The 23996-nt window shown below is 49.0% G+C and overlaps 1 protein-coding gene across 1 annotated transcript in view; it reads left to right on the plus strand.

Annotated features, from left to right (window-relative positions):
* GALNT14 (polypeptide N-acetylgalactosaminyltransferase 14) overlaps positions 1 to 23996 on the plus strand; it is a 90302-nt gene that overhangs the window by 1235 nt on the left and 65071 nt on the right. The window lies entirely within an intron of this gene.

Genomic DNA, 23996 nt, shown 5'->3' on the forward strand with positions numbered 1-23996 from the left:
GTTGTACAGTTGTAAATCTTGAATTAATTAATCCGGGTTAGAGCCCAGCTCCTGAAAATACACCGAGATTGGGGTTATTGTGGCAGAGGAGGGGTGTGAGCCCTCGCCCCCTTTTTTTGCCCCAGTAACACCCAGCAGTGTTTGGCCCACAATATGTGACAGTTGTACGTGTTCGCCACATCTTTGGAGAGCCTTATATATGTGTCTGTCACCTCAGCAACTGAATTAACGACCTGATTGGGGAAAAAAAAAAAAAAGTCAGAACTCATAAAGCTTACTTTGATTTTTTTCATCCAGAGGAATTATTGGTTTTCCATGGTTTTTTTAAATAAAAATGATTGAGGAGGTTTCTTCAAGCTTTTGTAAATCTCTCAATCCTAGAAGATGGGAATGAATCTATGTGACTTCAGGCTTCAAAAAGACATAATTATCTATATGTTTATTTATTTATTTAAGCTAGGGAAGGCAATAAATAAGTCACTGAAAACACAGTTAGAAGACAAGTGCTTTTTTAACTAGAACTGTGCTTTGGTGTCGGAGCTGTGTTCATAAAGATTGCAAAAAAAGACCTCCACTGTTTGACAGGGGCTACTATAATCTTGAAATGAACTTTGCTTCTTGCTTAGCAGCAGCTGCCGCTGAATTGCTGCCATTTTGCAGCCCATTTTGAATTTCTGCTCCCATTCAAGGTTCCCCCCACCTCGGGGTGTAGGTTGCTGGTGCTGTTACAGGTTGGTCTTGGCTCCCGCAGCAGGTGAAGGGAACTTTTGCCACACAGGATCTGTCCCCACGTTTTGAAGCTGCCACTGCCAAGTTGGCAGTGGCAATTTGACTGCTTAAATTGCTTCTCCTTCATTTCTTCTGAATTTTCCATCCAAACAGTTGCATCCCCTTGAGATCCATGAAGTGCAGATTGTTTTTTATTTTTTAATGCATTGCATTTTTTGGCTTCAGAAACTGCTTTGGAGCAATATGACTTATAAGCTGCTTGTGAGCATGGGGATGTGGTGTCCCTTCAGTTAACACTTCTGAACGGCTGCAGAGCTGACTGGGGTACCAGAGACAGGAATGCTGTGGTCCAGAGAGGAGCCTGGTGCTGTGTTCTGTTGCCCTGACCAGTGAGACTGGCTGCTTCTGATGAAAAGTTGAGCAGTTAAGGGTTGTTCTCCCAAATTCCTCGGGAAACAGGAGGAGGTGATGGATTGCTAACAGCAGCACAAACATTGTAAGACATCTACAGAGGGGGAAATGGAGCAAATCCACATAAACTTTCCTGGCAGAATTTTCCAAGCTGTTCACTCCCCACTTCTCTCCCATTTGAGTTGTATTTCTGTGGACGTGGGCACACTGTGTATCTTGCCTTGTGTAGGTTTAACCTTTAGACCTTTCCAGTTAGGCTCCAGCTGGTATTGCTGCCTCCTGCCCATGCCTGTCCCCTCCAGGGCTCCCGGCACACATGGATGCTGGAAGGCCATGGTGCCCGGGCTCCATGGCTGGCTGTGGCACATTGGTGGCTTGCTGAGAGCTCACGGAGCTGCTGCCCTTGGCTCCACGGATGCCCATCAATTACTGTCATTTTGGTCACTGCGCCCTGCTTTACCCCAAATCCTGAGCCAGGTCCAGGCCTCAGCTTCCCAAAGGAAGGCTTGTGATGTTTTTTTTGCAGTCCTGTGCTGGGGTGGGCAGGGTGTCCAAGGGGCAGGACCTTGGTGTGAGGGGTGCGATGCTTCCTTTGCCCAAAACATGCTGCTGGCTTGGCATCTCAAGGACCTGGTGAAGGCAGGCATCCAGGGAAGGTCTTGCAGCAGTAGCTGAGCTTTTCCGAGCTGCTCATGCCCAACGAGGTGGGTGCAGCAGTCTGTTGTAATTAACTTGGCTTCATCTTCCCCTGTAATTTTTTCCCCTGTATTCCCCTGCAGTCCATCTCTATGGATCTCTTGCTGCTGCCCAGTGGCAGGCAGGCAGAGGACCCCCACTTCTTGCCAGCCCTTGCTTCGCTCAATCCCTGTCACCTCCTTTCCCTCCTCCTCCTCCTCCTCCCTGCTGCCTGCAGCTGCTGGTGCTACATGCCAGGGCAGCAGCAGCAGCAGGTTGAGGCTGGATTTTAGGGTGTGGGACTCACTCCTGGCCATGAAGTGTAGCAACCTCGCAGGGCTGGTAGGGTATGGAAGAACAAAACTGGCCGTGTTTAGGACTATGAAGTTGTTCCTGGGATAACTTTGCCAGTCCCTCCGGTGCTGTTTTTACCGCTGTTGCTGGGGGTTTGGGGGTTGTTTTTTCTCTCTTTTCCAAGGGGCAGATCAAGCCCTGTTAGTGCCGTAAGTAACACTCGCCCTTTCGCTGCCCTTTATGCAGTCCTGTGACTTGGCTGGGAAGAGGAGCCCATAGCAGGGTGCCTGCCCCTGCCAGGGAGCATTACCCAGCCGGGTGCCTGCTTAGCAGCCATGGGCTCAGCCTGCGGGGACACCGAGCCTGATGGATGGGGCTGTGAGGACACGGGGCTGGCCGGGGTCATGGATCAGCTGGGACTCGTGGATGCCTCCTTCCTTCCTTGCCTTTTGGCGGAGGGTTTCCAGACACTTTGCAAGCTTTAATTGGTTCCAGCCTGTCTCTTACTTGTCCCGGCAGTTTTCCAGCTGGATAAACCAGGACCCGGAGAGACTAATTGAACTTTGTATCCTTCTGTCTTTGGTGGACTGGAGGAATTGGAATCATTTTATCATCTTGGAAAATCCAGCTGCCAGTGACCCATCTGAAGTCACTAGGGAGGCAGTGGTGGGGCTCGGCATGTGCTCCATTAATCCTGGGCCCATGGCCCCATCCTACTGCCTGGCATCTCTCTTGCCTCCCTCTGATCTGTCCCACTGCTCTGCTTTGAGGGGGGGACATATAAACTAATAACTTAATTACATTAAGGAATAATGAGGGGAACTGATACGCAGGATTAATTACAAGCAAAATCCCAAATTAATTGTGAGGAGTACTTGTAGCTGGCTCTGCAGCAATGCTTTGCTGGTGTGCTGGCTCCTGTGTCCTGTGCCAGGCTGTGGCCGGGGATGCTTATGAGGGGGCATGAGATAAGTAGGAGGGTGATAAACCCTTGGTCAGCTCATTTCCTGCACCTGTATCAAACCACAGTGGCTGTATGGCAGAGCCCTGCAGCAGGGAGAGGCTTTCAGGAGTCTGGGTTCCCACACTCGGGGCCAGCAGTGTGTGCAGGACGGGCAGGAAGATAGTTTTTGTTTTTGTTTGGTTTGGGATTTTATTTCCCTTCATTCCTTCCTGCATGCTAGCTTGCTCCCTCTGATGAATGGCTGAAGCACAGCTGACAGCCTCTGGAGGGAAAGCGGGTCTGTGATGGGCTTGACTGCAGGAGAAAAGCTACAGAGGAAAAGTTTCCTTTATTCAAAAAAATGACCTGTTCTGCTTGACTTGTACTAGTGTTTGCAATGCAACATCTCCTTTCTGATTATGCTCAAATGCAGCTGGGGGATGGCTCCTGGGAGATGTGGAGAAGCTCAGCAGCTTCACTGCCTGCTCCACTGCTCAGCACCCTGCAGGGTCGGACCTCAGTGCAAAGGGACCCTTGCCAGCTTTGTGCTTATGTGCCTTGCACCAGCCTGTGCTTCCTTCTGCATCATCGCCATCTAGAAAGCCTCAGCACCTGGAGCTCAGCTGACAGTCTCCAGATATTAAATTCCTGTCAGTTTTATAGCAGCAGAGCCACTTAACAGATTAAAATAACTGTGTATCCTGCAAAAATTCAGATCTTGACAATTAAGGGATTGAAGTGGCAAGGCTGTTTGGAAAAAAAAAAAAAAGAGGCAGAGTGTTTAATACCCAGGAAGCTTGTATTGGCTGGGGACATGGTTAGGTCCAGGATGTGAGAGAAGGGGAAACTTATTTCATGCTTTGTTGGTGAAATCCCACTCTGAAATCTCTAGGAGCAAAACCAGGCTTTCTAGGATGTGCAGAGCTTTGCTTGTAAAGGAGGTGTGATGGAATCCAGTCCCTCTCTCTTGCTTGTGTGTTTAGTGCTGGATAAAACAGAAAGCCATGCCCAAGCAGCCCTCATCTGTGGGATCAGGCAGGACAGGTCTGGTGGAGCAGGGGTGAGGTGAGGAAGTCACCTCAGTAGCTAAACCAGCTGTGGACAAATGGTGAGCAGCCTACTTGGTGCACCTCGATTAATTAACCTGCCTGCTGAGCATTACAGCGCTCCCTGGGATACCTGCGGAACAATAATCAGTCAATGAAAACCCTCCCGATTTTTCACTGGTAATTGCAATGAATGAATTTTGCCTCCATTACATTCTGGTGGAGCTCTCTGTTGCAGCTGTGACTGATGGGGGCATAAATATTGATTGAACAAGACCTGTTTGCTTTGCAAAACAGTGAGCATTGGAATGTTACAGGTGCCTTTCTTAGCTTGGTGCTTTTGAAAGAAGTATCACGGAGGGAAGGAAAGGAGGCAAGGATTCTGCTTCTCTTCTGGTAGGAGTATAAATAAATTTCTGTGCAGGTGGTACGTGTTTTGTTGACAAGAACTGTTGAGCACCAGAAGAAGAAAAATACTTTTTATTGTGCTCTGAAAGGATAAAAAGAGTTGGAAGAGTCCTGCTGCTTCACTATGAAGGAGTGTTGGAGATGGTGATGCTCTGAGGGTGGGTTGGGCTCAGGAGTGTCATGGTTTCTCTTGTAAACTGCTTCTCCTGTCAAGGTCCCTGTAGAGCACCCTGCACATGGAATTGCTGCAGGCTGCAGCATCCCTCTTCAGCTGGTGTGGCGTGGTGTGGCATCATCTTTTCCTAGGTAACAGGGAAAGGCTCAAGCCCTTGCTGCTGGGTTTTTAGGAGGACTCAGTTCTGGCTCACAGCCTGGAACCCTTGGTGACCTTTAGGGGTAGACTTGCCAAAAGTCTTAACTTTTGAGTGGGGAAGTCTGCAAAATCAGCTCTGTGTCTGGATGCCAAGGCTTCAGAGACACAGCACATATGTTGAAGTGTCTCCATGCTTGAGAAAGGTGCTGACTATGAGGGAAGATGCTTTGTCCTGTTTATCCTTTCACCACCTCAGATATGCACAGAGTTGGATTGTTTACTCAAAACCTTACTGTTTTCTCCTCACTCTTCCGTTCCTTGATAAGACAGCATCATCCTGATTTATTTTGATGGGCTCATGGCCCAGGGCCTGCCTTGGCTGGGTTTACTGCTTGCTCTGCTGAGACATCTCTTGTCCCTGGCACTGCAATGTGACCCGTGCCTCCCCACGGGCAGGGGACTTTGCACATGGGGTGGCTGCAGGGTGAGAGCTATAAATGGGAATGCTGTGCCTGGGGAAGGCAGGTCCAGGGAGCATTTTATGGTACTGTGACTAGAGGTTTTTTGTGCCTCCAGAAGCTGAGAGGTTGATTGTATGTATAGAGACCAGCGCCGAGCATGGAGGGCACACTCTTGAGCTGCTGTGGCTCCGCAGGTGTGAGCTGGGCGAGCTCCAGCATGGGAAGGGCACTGCCAGGAGATTCAGCCTTGCAAATAAAACTGTCTTGTGATCCCCCATGAATGCAGGTGCAGTGTTATTGTCCCTGGGACAATAGCTGACAATACCTGGGAAGCTGAATATTGGGGTTTTGTGTGCCCAGTGTTTTTCTTGGGTCCATGGATGTTTGTGTTCTGTGTGCACAGCTCACGGGGCTGCCACTTTGGTACCTCTAGGTGTGTTTCTCTGTCCTGTAATCTCTTTGCCAGTGGGAAAAGCAAGCTTGGAAGAAGTTGTGGAAATGCAAAAGCAACGTACTCCACCTAGGAGAGTCTCATCTGTGAGGGCAGGCCAGCATTTGGCGCAATAAAACCAATTAAGGGGAATGTATCTGCGGAGAAAGCAGAAGTAGGATCTGTTTAAGGAAGACGTTTGTGTGAAGGAGTAATTACGTGCAGCCTCACGACAAAGGGTGCAGAGGATTGACTATTAATTGGAGTAGCAGGAGCGGGAGATTGCTGGCATTAGCTGTGTATTTCTTGCTGGCTTCCTCCTGTTTAAAGAAGGAAGGGGTGAGGAGCAGATGATGGGGGGGAGTTTGCTCTCAATCCACTTTCCCGTGCAATGAAAAAGCCATTTCTCCCCCTTGCTCTCACAGCAAAATGTTCAGATTTTGCCAGCGACGCTTAGTGCAGTTGCTTACTAAGCTGCAATTAAATTGATTTCCCACCCTCTTTACCCTTTTTGGTTCCAGAATCTCAGCAGGAATCAGTGTTACAGGAAGAGTAAGCCAAGGAGGAGATCTTGAGCCCCATCTTCTGCTCATCTAAATCAGTATTGCTCCACTCTTCATATGTATTTCCAGAGGACCTGGGAAAGTGAGGCTGCCTAGGTATAGGTTTTCCCATATAGCTGCTGCTGGGGTGGGGAGGGCAGCTCTAGGTCAGGCTGGATCAGTCTGTAGGGTACCTGGAAGGCCTCCTGCTGTGGGATGGGCATTGGGTGTCCGGGGAGTGGATGAGGCTCTGGGTGCCAATTGCACAGAGTTGCTGGGAGGAGCAAGGAGGAGGATTTGTTGTCCTTAACACCTGCCTTTGGTGAAAATGATCAGTGGTGAGAGGTTCAGCTGGAGTTCACCCCTTTGTTCGTGGAGGCAGCATTAGTTGTACTAATAGTTTGCCTCAGTCCTGCTGTTTGGAAATCCCTTAAGCACCTTGGTTAACCCTTCCTGCAGCCTGAGGGAGTGAGAGGTGTGGTGGTCCTTTTTGAGTCATTGGAGAGGTATTCGAATAAGGGACGATGTGCCAGTGTCACTTCTCCACGGGAGGACAAGATGACATGCTGGATGCTGTACTGTCCCCAGACAGCAGGTACGCAGATGGGTGGTGGCACTGGGATGGTGTGGCAGGGCTTGTGTCCCCCGCCAAATTCCGCCTTGCCACAAATAGGCAGAAATTAGTGATGATTTACTGCAAAGCAGCTCAAGCTCCAGCTTTGTGATATTATTTGGAGGAGCAAGTGAGCTAATGATTGCATCTCATCTCTGAAAAGTACTGCGGGAAGTGCAGTGCCAGGAGAGAATTGATTCAGAAGCAAAACAGGTTCATTTTCAGATCCGGCTGAAAGACAAGGGAAAGAGAGATACTCCTTTTTTTTTTTTTTTTTTTTTTTTAAACTTTTTTTTTTTTCCCCTCAATCTCAAGTGAGACTGAAGGTCTTAGCCTTTCCCTCTTTGGTTTTCTTGTGGAAACATCAGCAATAAACCTGATTGGAAAGTGATATGAGGAGAGCAGGGTTCATGTGGTGCAAAAACAAATGAGCTATGAAATCACCCTCTATTCTCCAAACATTATTCACAGAGCCAGGAAAATTGAGATGGATTATTCTTTTTCTTTTGAAGCCACTGAAGGAGTAAGTCCAAAGGATGTGATTTGGCCCATGCCAGGAGAGAAAGGCTGCTTTGTCCTGGCTTTCCAAATAGCTTTGCCTGCATTCAGACACACGCCATTTCCTCCTCAAGGACCACGGTCGGCATCCGCCAGTTACAACCACACCTCATAACCCATTATGGAGACACACGGCTCGCAAATAAGACATGAATATGTTCAGTGGTGCAGGCCTTGGCTGCAGCCCCCCCGGGCTGGATGGAGTTTGTGCACATCTTTTCTTGCCTGCGTGTTGAATTTTTAGTTGCTTGTTGTTAGGTAAGATGGAGAAAAGTTGAGAGGGAGGAGTTACAGGTGTGAGCAGGCTCACTTTCAGTGGTTGGCTTAGTTCTTACAAAACAGCGATTTAAAAAGAACATATTTTTATTTAAATGAAGATTTTTCATCTGGGTCTAGGCAATCTGCTTTACCCAGTGAGTTGATTCAGGATAAATCAGGATGGAATAATATCCTCTGATATCCTTTGGGATCTGCCTTGAGGGATGTTTGGGATGCAGCCCTTTGCACTTTGACCTCGCCTAGATGAAATGCGGAACTCGGGGTCTGGTTGGGGTAGACACATGGTTTTTCCGGCGAGTTGGACAGTGGGAAGACACTGGGAGCTGCTGGAGCTGGTGTGTGGGAGCCAAGCTGGGAAGGAGACTTGTGTAGCATGGTCCTGCCTTCAACAGGAATGGAGCTGGATGGAGAAAGAGTGGGAGGAGTCGTGGCATTCATAATGCCCGTTGCATTTTCCTGGTACCATAATACAGTGTAATTTGGAGAGAGGCAGACTCAAACATGCATTACCCAGCCATCTGCTGCTGCCACTGGGATCCAAATGGATGAATATACACATAGTGCTTGGAGTTAAACCGTGTACGATTTGTAGGCTGCATATGGTTTGCTCTTGGTGATACAGCAAAAATGCTTTGTGAAGAAGAACCTCCTATCCTACCCTCCCATCCTGCAGGAAGATCTCTGGTTTAAATCTCTTCAGAGTAAAAAGAACCAACCCCTGTGCACCCTTTGGGGATGTGCCTTCAGCCCAGCAGTCTGCTGGCAGCCATGTCTGCTGTCCGTGGCATGAGAGGAACTGATTTTGGGATGAAGACCCCTTGCAGAGGTGTGAAGGGTTTGGTCAGGAGCACTAGAAACGGCGAGAAAGTGAAATATCTGAAAATTGAAATTAGATTTGCAAGTGGTGAGAAAGGGAGTCAAATGATGAGAAAAGTGTTATGTTGCCTGGTGACATGGCCTGTGTTACTGCACCTGGGTGTGGATGTGTCTCCTCAGCAGGGACCTCCTGGATGCACCTGCACACTCAGGAAGCACAGCGTTTCCAAAAATCAAACATAAAATATAAACACAATCTGCCTTGCAAGGTGAGAGTGAGCTCCAGCAGGCATCTGAATGCTGGGGAAGGTCATTCAGATGTTGTTCTTCACCTGAGGCACTGTGGGATTGAGCAAGGTGAGGACACCTTCCCTCCTGAAGTCAATGTCAGCAAAGGAAAGACAGTTTCAATTTGGCCTTTGCAGGCAGAAGCTCTGCTCGCATGGGGGGAACAGCAGGAAATCATGTTGGTGCTTTAGGGCACCAGCTGCTGGGATGTAGAGGACAATCAGCCTTCCCCAACAGGCGCAAGGGGTGTTCCGGAAAATGGGATTTTCTTGCTCTTGATGCCTTGCTGCATCCTCGGTACTGCAGCTCCTGCTGCCATCATTGTGGCCAAATCCTGACTCTGTGAATGAAAGAGAAGTTTCATTCACAGAAGTGAAGCACATCTCTGCTGTGTAACCAAACCTTTGCACATCTTCTGTTTACCCAGAGCATCGTGCTGGGACAACAGCCGTAGTACTTGGGCAGAGCTGGTGCAGCAGCAGGTACAGGCCCAGCACAGGGATTTGCCCATATGATAGCTGGAAATTAACTCATTAAATAAAGTAATTTGCACCTTTTAATCTCACTGATTCCTGTGCGTGGGCACTTGTATTTAGTAGAAGAGCTTATTCTGCTTCAATTAATTTATATCAATATGAACTGAATAATTAAAGGTGTGAATGAAAGGCCAGGTAGCTAATTCCCTTCCCTCTGGTGCATAGGCTGCACTGAGATAACCTGGGAGAGGGAGCTCCTGGCAATGCATATGTTAGTCCAGCCAAAAGAGCCAAACAGTCCTGAGTTTCTATATGTAAATATCAACTGGGACCAGCTAATTTTTGATGCTGATCTCCTCGTATTGATCTTGGTTTGTGCATTGGCACCAGCTGTGTGTGTGTGGCTTTGGGCAACCCAGCATTTCTCTGTCTGAATGCAGGCTTGGCTCTCGGGATGTTCTCCCCATCTTCAGGCAGAACCAGGAGCCATTACTGCATCTGAGAGATAAAGCAGATACATTTACACTTTTTTTCCTTGTTTCCATAAGCTGTGTTTCAAGTCTGTAGGCCAGGAGTGGCTGTGTTTCACAGGTGTTTCATTGCAGTAGGATGTGATTGATAACTGGCTATTTTTGCCTCAAAATCACAGGGAACTCTTCAGAATTGTATTAATCCAATGAAAGAGTAAAAACTTTAAAAGTGTAAAAGCTGGGGACATTTCTTCTTTGAGAACAAGCTAATGCTTGACCTAAAAGGTATGATATATCTGAAGTCCTGCGGCGCAGCTAAACTCATGCCATGCTCAGGATTTCCTCTCCTCCCCCAGTAATCCTTTCCCAGTGCATCAGACAGGTACAGGGCATTAATTTGCTCAAGCTCTTAACGTTTGCTCCATGTTACAGGGAGCCCAAATTCCACAAGAGGAAGCCACCCAGTTCATGCCAGTGTGTGCTTAAGGGCTTTTGCCACGTGGGATTTGGTGTGGAGAGAACATATGGGGAAGGCAGCACTCGCGTTTCTGTAAGCAGGGCTGATTTCAGTCCTGTTAGGACCACAGGGAAGTTTGATAACCCAGCAGCATGGTTCAGTGCCTTCCCTTGTGCTGCCTGGCTGTGTTCTTGCAAGGAGCCACAGTGTGATTACAAGGGCTGTTAAATGCCCTTAATATTCAAGCTGTTGGAGGGAGCATTACTCCTGCCGGCTCTGCTGTCTGCTGCTGTTTGCAGTAGAATCGCGTTGATGATTAAATCACCAATGCCACAGTGAGTAGTGTGTGAAGCCCCTCCAGCCAGGAGATGCAAAGGCAGAGTTAAATCCCTCCTGTTTGTCCACTTCTTTTTTTTCTTTTTTTTTTTTTCTGTCTCTTAACAACATTTTTTAAGCAAACAAAGCACAACAGAACAGTTTGGAGCCATGAAACAAGATGGGAAATGAGCCCCTTGCAGAGAGGTTAAGAGAACAGGGCACGGGCACTGTGAGGGGAAGGAGCTGGGGGGCTCAGGGCAGCCCATGCTTGATGCAGCAGTGCTTGCATGCTTCTTCTCCTCGTCCTCTTTTCAGGCATAGATGGGAGAAGCAGCAAACTGAGCAATACGTATTTGTGTGTGTACACTGGGATGTACATGGTGGTGCAGCAGAGCAGGGAGTGGCAGGGGGTGCTACGATTGTAGTGTGGGGAGGCTTTTGGAACTGAAGCTAGGGGCTGTTTTTTTTGAGAGAGCCTTGTTGTATCCTAACCTCTTCTGGGTGGAGAGCTGCTCCCACTTGATGTTGGGTTTGGAGAGTTTTTGTACCCCATCGTGCCTGAGCCACTGCCACAGCTTCCATGTTTCCTTGTCTGGCACTGGGATGCAGCTATTTCTCCAACAAAGCCTTGTCCCTCATGTGCAGCCTCAGCTGCCTCAGACAATCTTCAGCATGCCAGGTATTTTAGGGAAAAGAGCCAACAGCAGATTCTTGGCACACTGTTCCGTTTGTTGGTCTGCTCTGCATCCCTCTCTGTCCCCCAGGGCTGTGTTCTCACTTCCTTGTGTGCCTTCCTGCTCAGCCACAGGTATCACAAGCAGGTGGCTTGTCTTGGAGGGGTCCCCACACTTCCTATTTGGCCCAAAATGTGCAGTGTCCATCCAGCCATAAAGACTTGGATTTTGCTTATGGGGCCAGGGGCCTAGAAACTTCAAGTGGCTGTTTGGGAGAGAAGTACTGAGCCGAGCATCCTCAGCTGCAGGGAAGTTCTGGGGACTTCCCCAAGACCGGCTCCTGGCAGCACTGCAGCAGCCCCCCTTTTCTACAGAGGTATTGCCGGGGAGGAGGCTGGCATCTCCACAAATGACTTGTTTCCGTGGCCTGTCCTGCCGGGGTGTGGGTGAGGAGCCCTGACAGGGTGGCCATTAGCAGAGCAATCGCTCCCCGTCGGTTTGAGTTAGGGAGAGCAGGTGCCTGGGACGCCTGGCTGGGCACCGGCACGAGCTGCGCTCAGGGTTCGCCCAGCCTCCATTGATTTCTGAGCTTGTCACGCTGTTCATTAGGAGAGGGAGAGCAAACGAGGTGCTTAGCAGAAGTGCTCCAAGTCAGTCCTGATGGAGTAGGTTTCTCCACTGCCTGGTTAGGAGCAAAAAAAAAAAAAAAATTCTTGCCCAAGTCTCCTCCGCTCATCAGGTCTTCAGCCTCAAACCTCCTGTCTTCCAGGAGTGTCTGGCAGGATCTGCCCTGGCCCTGCCCTGTCCTTGCAGACTTGCTGTACTGAGAGGGAGTGCAGAAAGTTGTGCTGCTGGTGGGATGATTTTGTTCCCTGTCCTTCTGTCTTGTCTTTCCAGGTTCCCACAGCTGAGTTTCTGTTGCATGCTGAGCTTGCTGTGTGTCTTTTTCGTGCTGGAGCTGCATTGATCGAAGCAGTAAATCAGCTGGCTGGTGCTGTGGATATCAATGATGGATGTAATGAACTAAGGGGGAGAAGAGGGGAAAAAAAGGAGGGCAAACAGAAGGAAAAATTGGGAAGAAAACAGCATACTCAACAATGGATGGGCTATGAGATGAAATAATCAGCCTCGGCCAAGGCCCCTCAGCAAAGCAGCATGGTCCTGGCAATGGCTGGAGGTGCTGCAAGGGGACCTGCTGCTGGAGGAAAAGGGGGTTTCCATGCATGCAGAGCTGTTCTGGCACCTCACCTTCCCCCTGCACTTGCTGACAGCAGCTAATGGATGGTGGAGATAAGGATGGAAGCTGGTATCTGCTGCGTGGGCTGCACCACAGGGCTGGATAGTGGGCACCAAATGGAGCTAAATCATAGGCCAATTTATAGTCTTGCTGGCTGCAGCTGCAGGGAAGGTTTGGGATACTATTGTTTGAATGTCTCTGCAGCTCTTAAGGTTGCAACCCCTTCATTTGCTTTCTGCCTTAGCTAGGTTTCCTTTTTTTTTGAGTTTTAAAGCACTTTCCTGCTGGTGAAAGGCTGAAAGCCCCCAAGGCTTAAGCCTTCTACTGATTTCAGCAGTTTCTAGGTCTTTGAGCCGGCTGTACTCTCTCTCTGAGCCCTGGCTCTTGCTTTGGGGATGTAGAAGGAGGTTTGGAGCTGACTCAGTGGCATCTCCACCTGTGGGCTGTTATCCAGCTGAACAAAGCCTGGCGGCTCCCCGTGGGCCACAAACCAGATGTTGTGTGGCAGTGATTTAAAGTCTCCATCATTTAGAGACAAATCAGTGATAATGAGTCTCTTTTTGTAGAGAGGGACTTTGAGTCATGGGAAGATTTAATGGCAGACGCTCTGTAAAATTAGCTACTTAGCTAACTTTAGCAAAATCTTGGCCAAATTAACTAAAAACGAGCTAAATTCAGCTAAAATCGTTGGAGAATTGTCAGTCTGGATGGAGGAAAAGCAGAAATTGAAGGCGAAAGTGATGCGTTAGTAGCACTGATGAAGTTGTAACCACCAGTTGGTAGTTCAGGAACGTGCCCCTGCCTTGGGTATGCTGCTGAGTTTTGGGTGTCTCATTGGGATGGGTCCTGGGTTGGAATAAATGAAGGTGGATGATGGGAAGTTATTTGCAGGGAGGTAAGTGTAATTGCCTTGTGGACCTCACTGCTGCCAGGCTTTTGTGTCTTGAAGCACTTGATGGCTGGCAGCAGGACGATTTGATGCCTTCATGGTCACCCTCAGCCACAGCTTTTGTAAGAGGAGGAAAAAGAGATGGGGGAAAAAAAGTGTCTCGTGACTCGGGATGGTATCTTGAGGGCAGAAAAATGGGGAAAAGCATCACTCCTAAGGAAGCTGTGTGTAGCTGTCAGTGCAGAGAGGTCTGTACCTTCCTGCCCTATGTTGCAGGCAAGGTGCCTGGTTAGATGGGTCGGGCATGATTCATTTTCCAAGGTTGGGTATGGAGAAAAAATAGGGCTATTGTAGTGTTGTGCCCTTGGCAGTGAAATACGAGGAAGGAGAGCTGAAGAAAAGCTTCTGAAGTGGCTGAAGGAGGAGGTGAAAGAGGGTAAGATGAAATCCAATTCTGTGAGCCTGGCTGTTGGCCAGGAGGATGTGGTGAACTTCTGCTGTGTGCCTTGGGATCTGTCATGACCAGGAGCACTTAGGAGCTATTTTTCCGCCAGCAGAGCTACATCTTTCTGCAGATGTTAAGTTGACAGAAACAAGATGGATTGTTGCAGAAGTACAAAGGGCTTGGATGTACATTTTTCCCTTTATCCCAATTTATGTTTGAGATAGTTGTAAGCCCCATGGAAAATTATCCCTGGTAGAGGATCTGGTGATGTGCTAGTGGCTTTCTGGCTTTTGGCTTTTCCCAGAGACAATTCCAGTGGACTAACCAAGGGTGTCAGTGTTACTGGCCAGCAGTGCTGAAGCCAGTCCATGGGGTCCCCATGTCCTCCTCCTCTACTAGCTAGAAAGCTTATGGATCAGGAGGGGCTGGAGTTGTGGTTTTGTGGATTGTGCATGCTAGAGCTGGCTCTTATCTGCCCAGCTTTTTTCAGCCCTTAGAGCTGGCAGAGTTGTTTTATACGAGTCATTTTTTCTGAGTCGTGCAGAGTCAGGAGGGCACGTGCCAGGGGAAGCCATGTGGAAGCATCCCTGCCTGCAGCAGTGGGGCTGGAGACCACAAAGAGGAACCTAAGGCAAACCCCAGAGCCTGCACTCCTAGGAGGGGTGAGAAGGGAATGCAGAGCTGTGCAGAGTAGTGCAGGGATTTGCTCAGCATTCCCAGCTGGCTTCTGGGACAGGAATTACTGTGAGGTTTTCAGGAAAGTGGTCTTGGGAGAAATACGTAGAGGGAAAAATACAAATAATCTCTTTGTTTGCAGACTGTTCTGATGAACTGATGTGTTCAGGAGTGACAAACAGGTCATGCAGTTTCTGTGCTTCCTCCAGAAAAAAAACAACCCCTAAATCCCAAAACCCAGCATCCTGCCACTTAACGTGGTGGGTAGGGCAAGGAAGAAATACATCTCTCTGTTTCATTCACTTTCATTAAATATGTTATCAAGGAAGCATTGTTTAGTTTAGAAATTTATTTCTCCTCGCTGGAAACCCTCCACTGACAGCAGTCCCTGTGCTGGATGGGCAGACCCTGGCAGAGGGTTTGGCAGTGCTGGCAGTGTTCAGCTTGTGGGTGAACGTGACACACGGTTTCAGTTCAATAGCACCTGTGCTGGGCAGGGTGGGCTTGTGTTCCATCCTAACCTTGATCTTAGTTTTCCTCCTGCAGCTCCAGTGTGCCCAACAAGAATGTTGGCCAGTTTAGTTTTTTTGGGTTTGTGGGTAATAATGAGCTGCCATGGGAAATAGCAGTTTCTTTTAAAGCAATCTTCTCTATGAAAGTCCCCTTGAATTTAATGAAGACTTAGAAAGTTGTTCCTGCAATTTTTATGCTGGCATATAGATATCCATAAAAGAGCCCTCCCATAAATGGAACAGAAAGGAACCCATTCATTTTAGCGTCTGTGCATTTATGGATTGATTTTTACAGAATCCTATTAGTTTCACTGCCAGTAAATGGCATGAGGACTCTATTTCAAACCAGACAATGTCAAGATATAGAGATGGGCATTAAATATCATCCCACCTGTTGCTGTTCAACTATGCTGCTTGGCAGAACGTAATAGCAGAGGCCAGGAATGCCAAGTCGATCTCTTCCAGCTCTTTGCTTTGTAAAATCATTAGGAGCCACGATAACGTAAGAGGCTGGCATTACACTGGTTCAACAGCCCATTTAATAGATCCGATCATTTTTGCGCAATGCTTTCTTCAAAGCAAAGGAATACTCTCCTGTAGCTGTTTGTGGTGCTGCTTTTGAGAAAATAATAATTTACGATGCTCCTCTTAAATAAACAAGTTAGATACAATGAAAAAGACCCCCAACCCCGTAAACCACAGACTACTACTCTTCCCCAAAATGCAGACAATTTCTAGATTTTTTTTTTTCCTCCCTCTCTGTCAGGTAGAGGACAGAATATTCTCTCCCAACCCAGAGGGCTGCTGACAGCCTGGCTCTGCCTGCCCATTTTACACTCTTCCTTCACGTGATGTTTGAGCTGCTGACAGCCAGATGGTTTCGTAAACAGCCACCTCTCTTTGGCCCAAGGGTAGCTCACCTTCCAGTGTCATTACCCAGCTCTCAGATTATTACAAATGAAAACATGCTATTAGTGTAATTTCCATTTCCCCCCTCCCTGTTTAAGCTCTCTGCTTTGTGCATCCCACTTGATTTTTGGCATTGTAATTTTGTTGGTGCGTGGTTTTACTCTTTAATTTCAGTTCCAGCTGCATTTGGTTTGCAGAATGTGGGGACTTTGCAACTAAAACCAAAACTGAGCTGCTCACATTGAAGCGAGGCAGGAAAAGCAAGAGGCTGACACTTTGAGTGTGGCACAGCAAGTGGGAGACATTGCTTAGCCACGGCCATGCCAGTCTCCTGAATGGCCAGAGCAAATCTGGGATGCCTTACTTGACTGTTTGGAAAAGGCAAAGTAATGTGGAAGTCATATATGTATATATCCATATGTGTATTTTCCTATATATAGGTTTTCTGTAGCTAAGAGGGAAGAGGTTGTTGCCAAGATCAGTGGTGTAGCCTCAGATGCCATGTGCTGTTTAGGGAGTTGATGCTGCTGGTTCTCAGCCATCTGATCACAGACACAAAAATGTGCTTTGGAGTTGTTTCTCCTGTTTTACCTTTGTGGGCTGACCAGGTCACCCCTGAGCTGATGCTATTGTTGCAATGGAGACTAGGAGGATGTCACTTCAGAAAGAGAAAAGGACCTTTTTGAGGGTCAGAAAAAAAGAGAAGGATGTTAATAAAAGAGCCTGACCCTGAACTTAAAATCTCCCTGGCTGTTAGGCTGCTGCTCACATCCTTTGTCCACTGTGTCTTGCAGGCTGTTGAAGTAGAGACCTGTCAGGATGGACACTGGTGCCCCAAATCCCTGCTGTCCCCCTGCCCACGGCAGGCAGCTGCCAGCACAGCCTTGGCAGGAGTGTTTTCCTGCCTCAGTGTTGGGGAGTGGTTTCTAGGGTTGGAAGAGCATGTGGCTCTTTCCTCCCTGGGCAGCCTTGGGCTTCCCCAGCGGAGTGAGCACAGAGCTCAGCTGCTCTGCCTGGGGGCTGGTGAGACTTGTGGTGAGCCAGCTCAGCTCTGAGCTCCCAAAAGTGCTGCAGATGCTTTGAGCTTGCCCTCTTTGACGTGTGTAATTTCTGAGTGTAGCAGATGCTGGGAGCTGTGTTTGGTGTGGGTTTGTGCCAGGGCACCTTTAAATTGCAGGGCTGAGTTCCTGGCAATAATAGGATTTGGCTGTAACATCTGTAGCCTAAATTTCATCCTGTCCCAAGGCTTCTGAGACTAGCTGGAGCTGGATTTTTAAAATTAAATTAATTTTTTTTTAAAAGCTTGAATTGGACTGTACCCAAAGAGCTGCCACATAGACCTGCAACTCTGGGATAGCCCAGCATCTGGGCTAACAGCTTGTAGCATATACCCAGTGGGTTTACATCCCATGGAGAATTTCAGGGTCTCTGTGGGCCAAGCAGTCACTGTTCCACACTTCAGCTGTCCCATCAGGACATGGAGAAAGGATGGGGAGGGCTGGGTGAGGCTGTGCTGTGCTCTGGAGGTACAGAGCAGGACACCCTGCACTCAGGTCACTGCTCAGTGCTTCCCAGTGGGAGGCCTGGGAATGTGGCCTAGAAGCGTGGCAAAAGCTTACTTTGCCACTTACTTTACCCAGTCTGATGGTGAAAAGCAGCTCCGTGGGTAAAGGCTGTAATGAAAGTTTTGCTCAAAGCAGGGCTAAAATCCCATTTATTTTGCCCTTTAATTATTTAATTTATTTTCTATATTTAACATGCTTACTCTTCATGAGTCAACTGAATTTTCATGTTCTTTTTTTTTTTTTCTCAAATATTTATCTGTGTTGGCGGAGGGAACATTTTAAAATGAGCTTCTCAGAACTTGCCCTAGATGCCCTAGTGTTTTTTCTGGCTGCTTCTGCTACGGAGTGGTTACTTGCTCCACATTTCCCACATTTTCCCTGCTGCTTCCAGTGCAGATAAAATGTTAAATCAAAACACAATGAAGAATTTTAATTTTATTCCTCATCTTCACCACTTGGGAAATAAAAAGCTGGTGGGCTTAGCCTGGTGCTGGCAGCTGAGCCCTGCTCTAGTAGTGCTGGCTCCCCATTCCTATTTGGCATCACTGAAGCTGGGCAGGAGTGAGGGATAAGCCACAGTGAGCCTGCTGGAGCTCAGCTGTGACATGTGAAATAGCAGAGCCCCTGCCAAATGCCCTGTGGAGGGGAAAACCATCTTGTCCTGGTGTACCAGGATCCTGGTGCCTTTTAGCAGCCTGGATTCGTATTTTAGCATAAGGAGGCTTTTGCTGCTTTTCTTTTTGTAGTCCCATTTAAGTAGGGAGGCAGAGTACAGGACTGTTGAACAGCCTTTCCTGGGTAACAAGCAGGGTGCTGTCATGGGAATTGACAGCAAACCCTGCCTGCTTTTGCTCCCTGCCATCTTGGAGAGCTGGAAGTGGTGCAGAGCGGGGACACAAAGTGATGGCTGCTCTGCAAGAAGTAGTCTTAGGCTGCTCAGTCTGGGATGGAGGATGGGGGTTGTGTTGCAGATCTGGAAAGTCATTAATGGCAGAAAAATGGTGGATAGGAAATAGCTCCCATCTCTTCCTGGACAAAATCTGGGATTGTCAAAGAAAGCTGGCAGGGGCCAGTTCAGTGTGCTGGGACACAAGCTGCTTGTGGAGCCCCATACAACTGCATTTTCTGGGTGCTGAAAGCCTGGCAGGGTTCAGCAGTGACTGGACAACATGCACGGGAAAAAGGTCCAGGCAGGGGTTGAATGAGATCTTCTTTTTCCCCTGCTCCTCTGAACACCACCTTCCTCAGCTCAGCAGTTTTAGAGCTGGGTGATCCAGCTGAGTCCCCTGCCAGTGCAGGCAGCTGGGCAGATGTTTCTGTGCCTGTCTAGGACAGGGAGGAGGCTGCATCCCTGCTGGGGCTGCTGTGCATCCTGCTCAGGAGCTTAAAGCAGTGCTTCCCAGGGCCAGAGCACAGCACAGACCATTAGTCTTGCTGAGTACAGCTATGATTGTGCTTAGCACTGCCTTCCTATCTCTCCTGGCTGAACCGTAGAGCACTTTGCAATGATTAATTCAGCATGAAACTCTTAAGTGAGCATTATTGCCCCGTGTTAAAGCAGACATAAAGGTCGCTGGCAGACCAGGAGCAGAAACTCTCTGCCATACAGATGTTCACCAGCCTGGCAGTCTGTAGCCACCAATACATCCCACTGGCCTTCTTTTGTCTCAGCGCTTTTTTAGGTGCATTTTGTTGCCCTTGAGATGTTGTTCCTTTTGCTGCAAAAAAAGGGGGATGGATTCAGATGCTGAGCTGTACCCAACAGTTCGGGATTAAAACTCTCTTTGACTGCATAGATGAAAAGTCTTGGCTTGTGTAACCGGTTATTTCTGGTGCATCTCTCCAGGCGTCTGCCTTGATGTGGGCAGCAGCAGCAGCATATGCTGCCGGCTGCGGAGGGACCAGTGCTGTCACCATCTGTGTGCAGGCTTGCTGGGGCAGTGGCAAGCTTTGCTGCTGGGGCTCTGTGTCCCTGCCTTTGCCAGGGCCGTGCATGAGCCAGGGACAGGTCATCCAGCTCAGTGCCTGTGGTGCTGTGTCCAGAGCTCTTCACATCTCATGAGAGTTTTTTCTTCTTCAGGCTCTAGCAAGGGTATAAAGATTATGAGAGCTCTCAGGTGGAGCTTGTTCTCTGAAGGTGAAAATCTAAATTAAATATAAAAGCAGTCAGATGGGTTTTTTACAGCCATCAGGACCAGTCCTGGTTGAGATGCCTTATACACAGCTGATAGGACCTCTACACTGGCTGATATGTTTTTGGGAAAGATCATGGAGTAGCATGTCTGCTGCTTGGCTCATCTTCTCTATCCACATGGTTTCTGCTCTTCCCTGAGGTAGTGTGGCTTTTGCTTGCTCCAGCATGCCTCTAAAAGCCTGAGTGTACCCCCAGGCATCTTCTCCCTTATATTTGAAGACACACTGTGACTGGTGCCGAGGGTTGGGGTAGCGAGGGGAGATAGAGACAAGCCTGGAGCTGGAAGAGAAGAGCTACTGGAGTGTGTAGGAGACGGTAAGGATGGAAAAAGATCTATGAGAAAAAACAAGCCCAGTGGATGCCTAACATTAAGAGAAGCAGCATCACCAATTTGGGCCTTTCCTTGTGCTTTCAGGACCATCCAGACAATAGAAGGTTGTGTTTTGTCTCTGTTTACACAGGCCCAGCAGGGGTGGTGTGAGACACTTCCCTCCAGCGGCATGAGCCTCCTCTGCAGTTTCTAGTCCCCTGGTTTCCACCAGGAAGCCCAGCTGGAGACATGGTTCCTCAGCAAGGAGATTCCCTTCCCATGTAGCTGTGGCCCATTAGGCACTGTGTATCCAAACCTGCAGGCAGAGAAGCTGCATTAGCCAGGTCTCAGCCATATCCCTCCTTTCCTCGCCTGCCTGGCCAGAGTTTGCCAGCGTCTTATTTCCCTCTGGCTGGAAAGACTGACTCCTCATTTTCTTGCAGCTACTGCCAGGAGCAAGCACAACCTCATTTGTATTATCCCGTGTCTGATCGCACCTAATCCTTAATGCAGCTCTGCAGGCAAGGAGAGCGTGTTGCTGCCCCGGAGCAAGAGGGATCAAAGGCATGTGGGTTGGGATGTGGCCCAGATGGGTGATGGGGATGCCTAAATGTGGGTCCAGCCTCTGCTCTCCACTACTTGTGTCGCATGGGGGACTTCCCTCTCTTCCCACGACTTTCTGAGAGCAGCGAGCTTTGCCTTCAGCAGATGGTGCGCAGCTGCTGGTGGAGCTGATGTGTCCACCCAGCATGAGATGCTCTCCGTGGAGGCGAGTGTGGGGCTGTTCCAGAGCTGACTGTCTGGGTTCGGAGGTCCTGGTGGTGTTGCCTATCAACTTCTTTCTGGTAGTTGGGTGGACAAGCCTTGTGGTGACACCTCTGTGCTGCCTAGGCCAGTAAGTGGAACATGTGTTGTCTTGCCACCCAGCTGTGCTGCAGGGAGCTGTACTGTGCCCACGACCATTGCCACTGTCCAAGCCTGATGCTGCCAAAGCATCAAGACCCAAGAGATTTAGGGCAGCTTATTTCTGCCTGGATTTGAGCTTTGCTGCTGGCTTGTATTGGGATTGCTCTGTTTGCCCACATGCATCTTGTGACAAAATGTCATCTACAGGACTGCCCTGGTGTCTGCATGAAAGGGGATGAGGTTTGGAGGTTTGAGACAGTGAGATATCTGGCAGGGCTTGCTGCTTCCACAGTGTGTGGAATTGTGAAGCTTAATGGGTGCATGCCATGAGCTATAATGCCTGGGTGGAGGAAATCTCTTCCTGTATCAGCCAAGGGGACTGGTTCAAGCCCAAACAGGAGCTGCTCACCAAGACTTCCATACTGTGTTTTCATGACTGAGGACTTCTAAAATGCTCTTTTCCTTATTGCAGTGAAATGTATGTTTGTATGTGAGAGAGACAATCAGTGCCAAATGCAGATTTTTTTTTTTTAGGATAATAACAGCAAAACTCAGTGTTGGTTTCTGGTTTCCATCCAGATCCCCACGCTCTTGGATGTTTTGAGTTTGCTGCATCAGGAGACTTAGCATGGGTTTGGTTTTTATGATGTCCGTACTGCAGCTTCCGTGCCCAGACGTGGCTCTGCTCAGGGTTTTCCCATGCAAGCAGCAGGGCTGTGCTGCTGGAGGATGGCCAGAGCCTGGAGCTCTGCCTGTGATCTGCCGGTCCAGGCCACACCAGCCATGTCCTGCTTCTGTTTTTTCCCATCCCCAGCCAAGCTTGCATCAATCCAAGGCACAGCACTTGAGGCTCCTGCAGCACCTGTGCTCATGTCTGGCCGGGACCCACAGTCCTTCCCCAGCAGGCTCGATTATTTTCAAACTTGCCATACCTTCCTAGGGTGCATTTCTCACTAGTCAGCACTGACTTTTTTATTTCTATTACTGAGCTGAGATAGAGGAAGGCTGGGCTGACACATATGCTCTAAATTATGCTGCTGTATCTCTGGTGCTGTCAGTCATGGTGTACCCAGGCCGAGGATCTTGCAGACACTCCAGCAGCAGGTACCTAAGGATCAAAGGTTTAGATCCATTCTTGCTGTCACAAATGTTTTATATCTAGTTTCTCCTTGAGGGGAGATGGGGGGAGGATGGGCTGATGCATCTGAGGAGTACACGCACCCTGGAGCATAGTTGCTGTGACCTGAGCTTCATCTCCCTGCGCCTGTGTGTTGAGGACCAGCTCTGGGCTACAGAAACACCTTCCTCTGCAAAATGTGTGTGTTGAGATGAGGACATGGGTCACCAGTGGTTTTTGACAGGGAGATGTGTCTGTCAGGCGGGCACTGGCAGGTCCTGAGCTCCAGCTGTGCCCTGAGAGTTTGCCCCATAGGTCAGTACCCCACAGCCTCTGCTGCCCTTGCATCCTCCTGCATCATGTGTGTTAGGGCAGCTCTCATGTTTCCTGGTGATGCTTTAAAATCTATTAGAGAAGTCGAGCTTTCACAAGGAATTTCTCCACTGCTACCACAATAGCTGCTTGGTATGGTCTGGACTGGGCTGGGCTGCAGCACATCGCTGCACAGTGGGCATATGGCAGGAAGGCTCTCTGCAAGGGCTCGGGGCATTTTGGTTAGTCACCAGCAAGGGTTTTCCTCTGCTCTTCCCATTCTGCTAAGGGTGAGAGGTGGGAAAAGGGGAAAAAAAGCCCTTGTACTGGAACTGCTCAGCACAGGCCATCCTTCCACCCAGTGGGAGCCTTTTGACTTAACTGTAGGAGCAGGGAAGCTGAGGCATGTTTGGAGGGAGTCCAGGGCTTTTCCAGAACCGGAAATCAAGTGCAGAAGTGGGGAGTTTGGTCTGACAGCATTTCTTGTCCTTGTGAAGCTCCTTCCTTGGAGCAGGTCGTGCCTTGGTGCTGTCTTGGTGCATCTCTGCTCCCCAAAGCAGTTAGCTGTCAGAGGGAAGGGGAAGGGTGAAGCTGGTGACTTCTTAAATGCAGCTAAAGCCATGCATGTAACTATCCTGTGTGTTTGCAATTACTGTATCTTTGTTTAATACCTATTTTTATGATGTATGTGTTTTTTTACAACCTTTCCCTCCCTTGGAGACACTTCACATTCATATGCTGCTGTTACTTATCACCCTTCTTGTTGCTGCCTGCCTTGGAAAGGTGGCTGCTCAGGGAAGGGTAGTAGCATTAGTTTCTAAAGCTGTGTAAAGATCCTCATGGAAGCAATTACCAGATGGATTACCCCTAGCTTTGCTGCTGTGAAAAGGCCATGTTGGGTCGAGGATGCTGACTATATTAACAGCACGATCCCTTCCTTCTTGAGAGGAGTGGTTTGGATTAACCTCCTGATTTTTAAAGGGCTGGGTTCAAAGCAGGACGTTCAGAGCAGGGATCCGCCTGGCTGGCTCCTTTATTCTTCCCTCCCTGTTCCCTTTTCCCTTTCCTTTCCCCTGATGTGCCCTGTCCCAGGCTATCCTCTGGCACGTGGGAGCCACAGCTCCACGGGGAAGGGGAAGACCTTCCCTGACCTCTGAGATGCTCCAGCTCTTTGGTTTGGTAGGAGTTTTGGCTGTTGTGCTGGAGGAGGAGCAAAGCTCAGCTGGAGACTGAGTACAGCTATGGGCTCCTAAGTACTAAATCATCTGCTGCTCCTGCTGAAGCCTGGGAAGGCTGATTCGACCTTCATGGCTGGGAAGCAGCTCATGTCTGTCCTGAAAGGCACAGAAGGAAAACAAAACACTGTCTGTCCCTTTTGCCACTTTATTTACCTGCCATTGCTCTGGGCTCTTCTCAGTATATTTGACCTCTTGTGATCCTGGGAATGTGCTGAACCTGGCTGGTGTGGGGGCACACACGGGATGTTGCCTTAATTTCTTTCCCAGTTAATGCCCTTTGTAATTGGTGATGACCTTTGTGGGGCAGCTCCTGCACTCACCCACACACCAGCCATGCAGCTAGCAGAGGATGGCACTGAGTGTGGGCAGTGAGCTGGGGAGGGGCTGCCTGTGGGGCACCAGTTAATGTGGTACCATGGCCCCGAAGAGGCTCTTTGGCATCTCCTGGCACCCTGGTGAGCCCAGGGAGGGTTGCTGAGGGGATCC

The sequence above is a fragment of the Anomalospiza imberbis genome, chromosome 3 (genome assembly GCF_031753505.1).
Source record: "Anomalospiza imberbis isolate Cuckoo-Finch-1a 21T00152 chromosome 3, ASM3175350v1, whole genome shotgun sequence".
NCBI lineage: Eukaryota > Metazoa > Chordata > Aves > Passeriformes > Viduidae > Anomalospiza > Anomalospiza imberbis.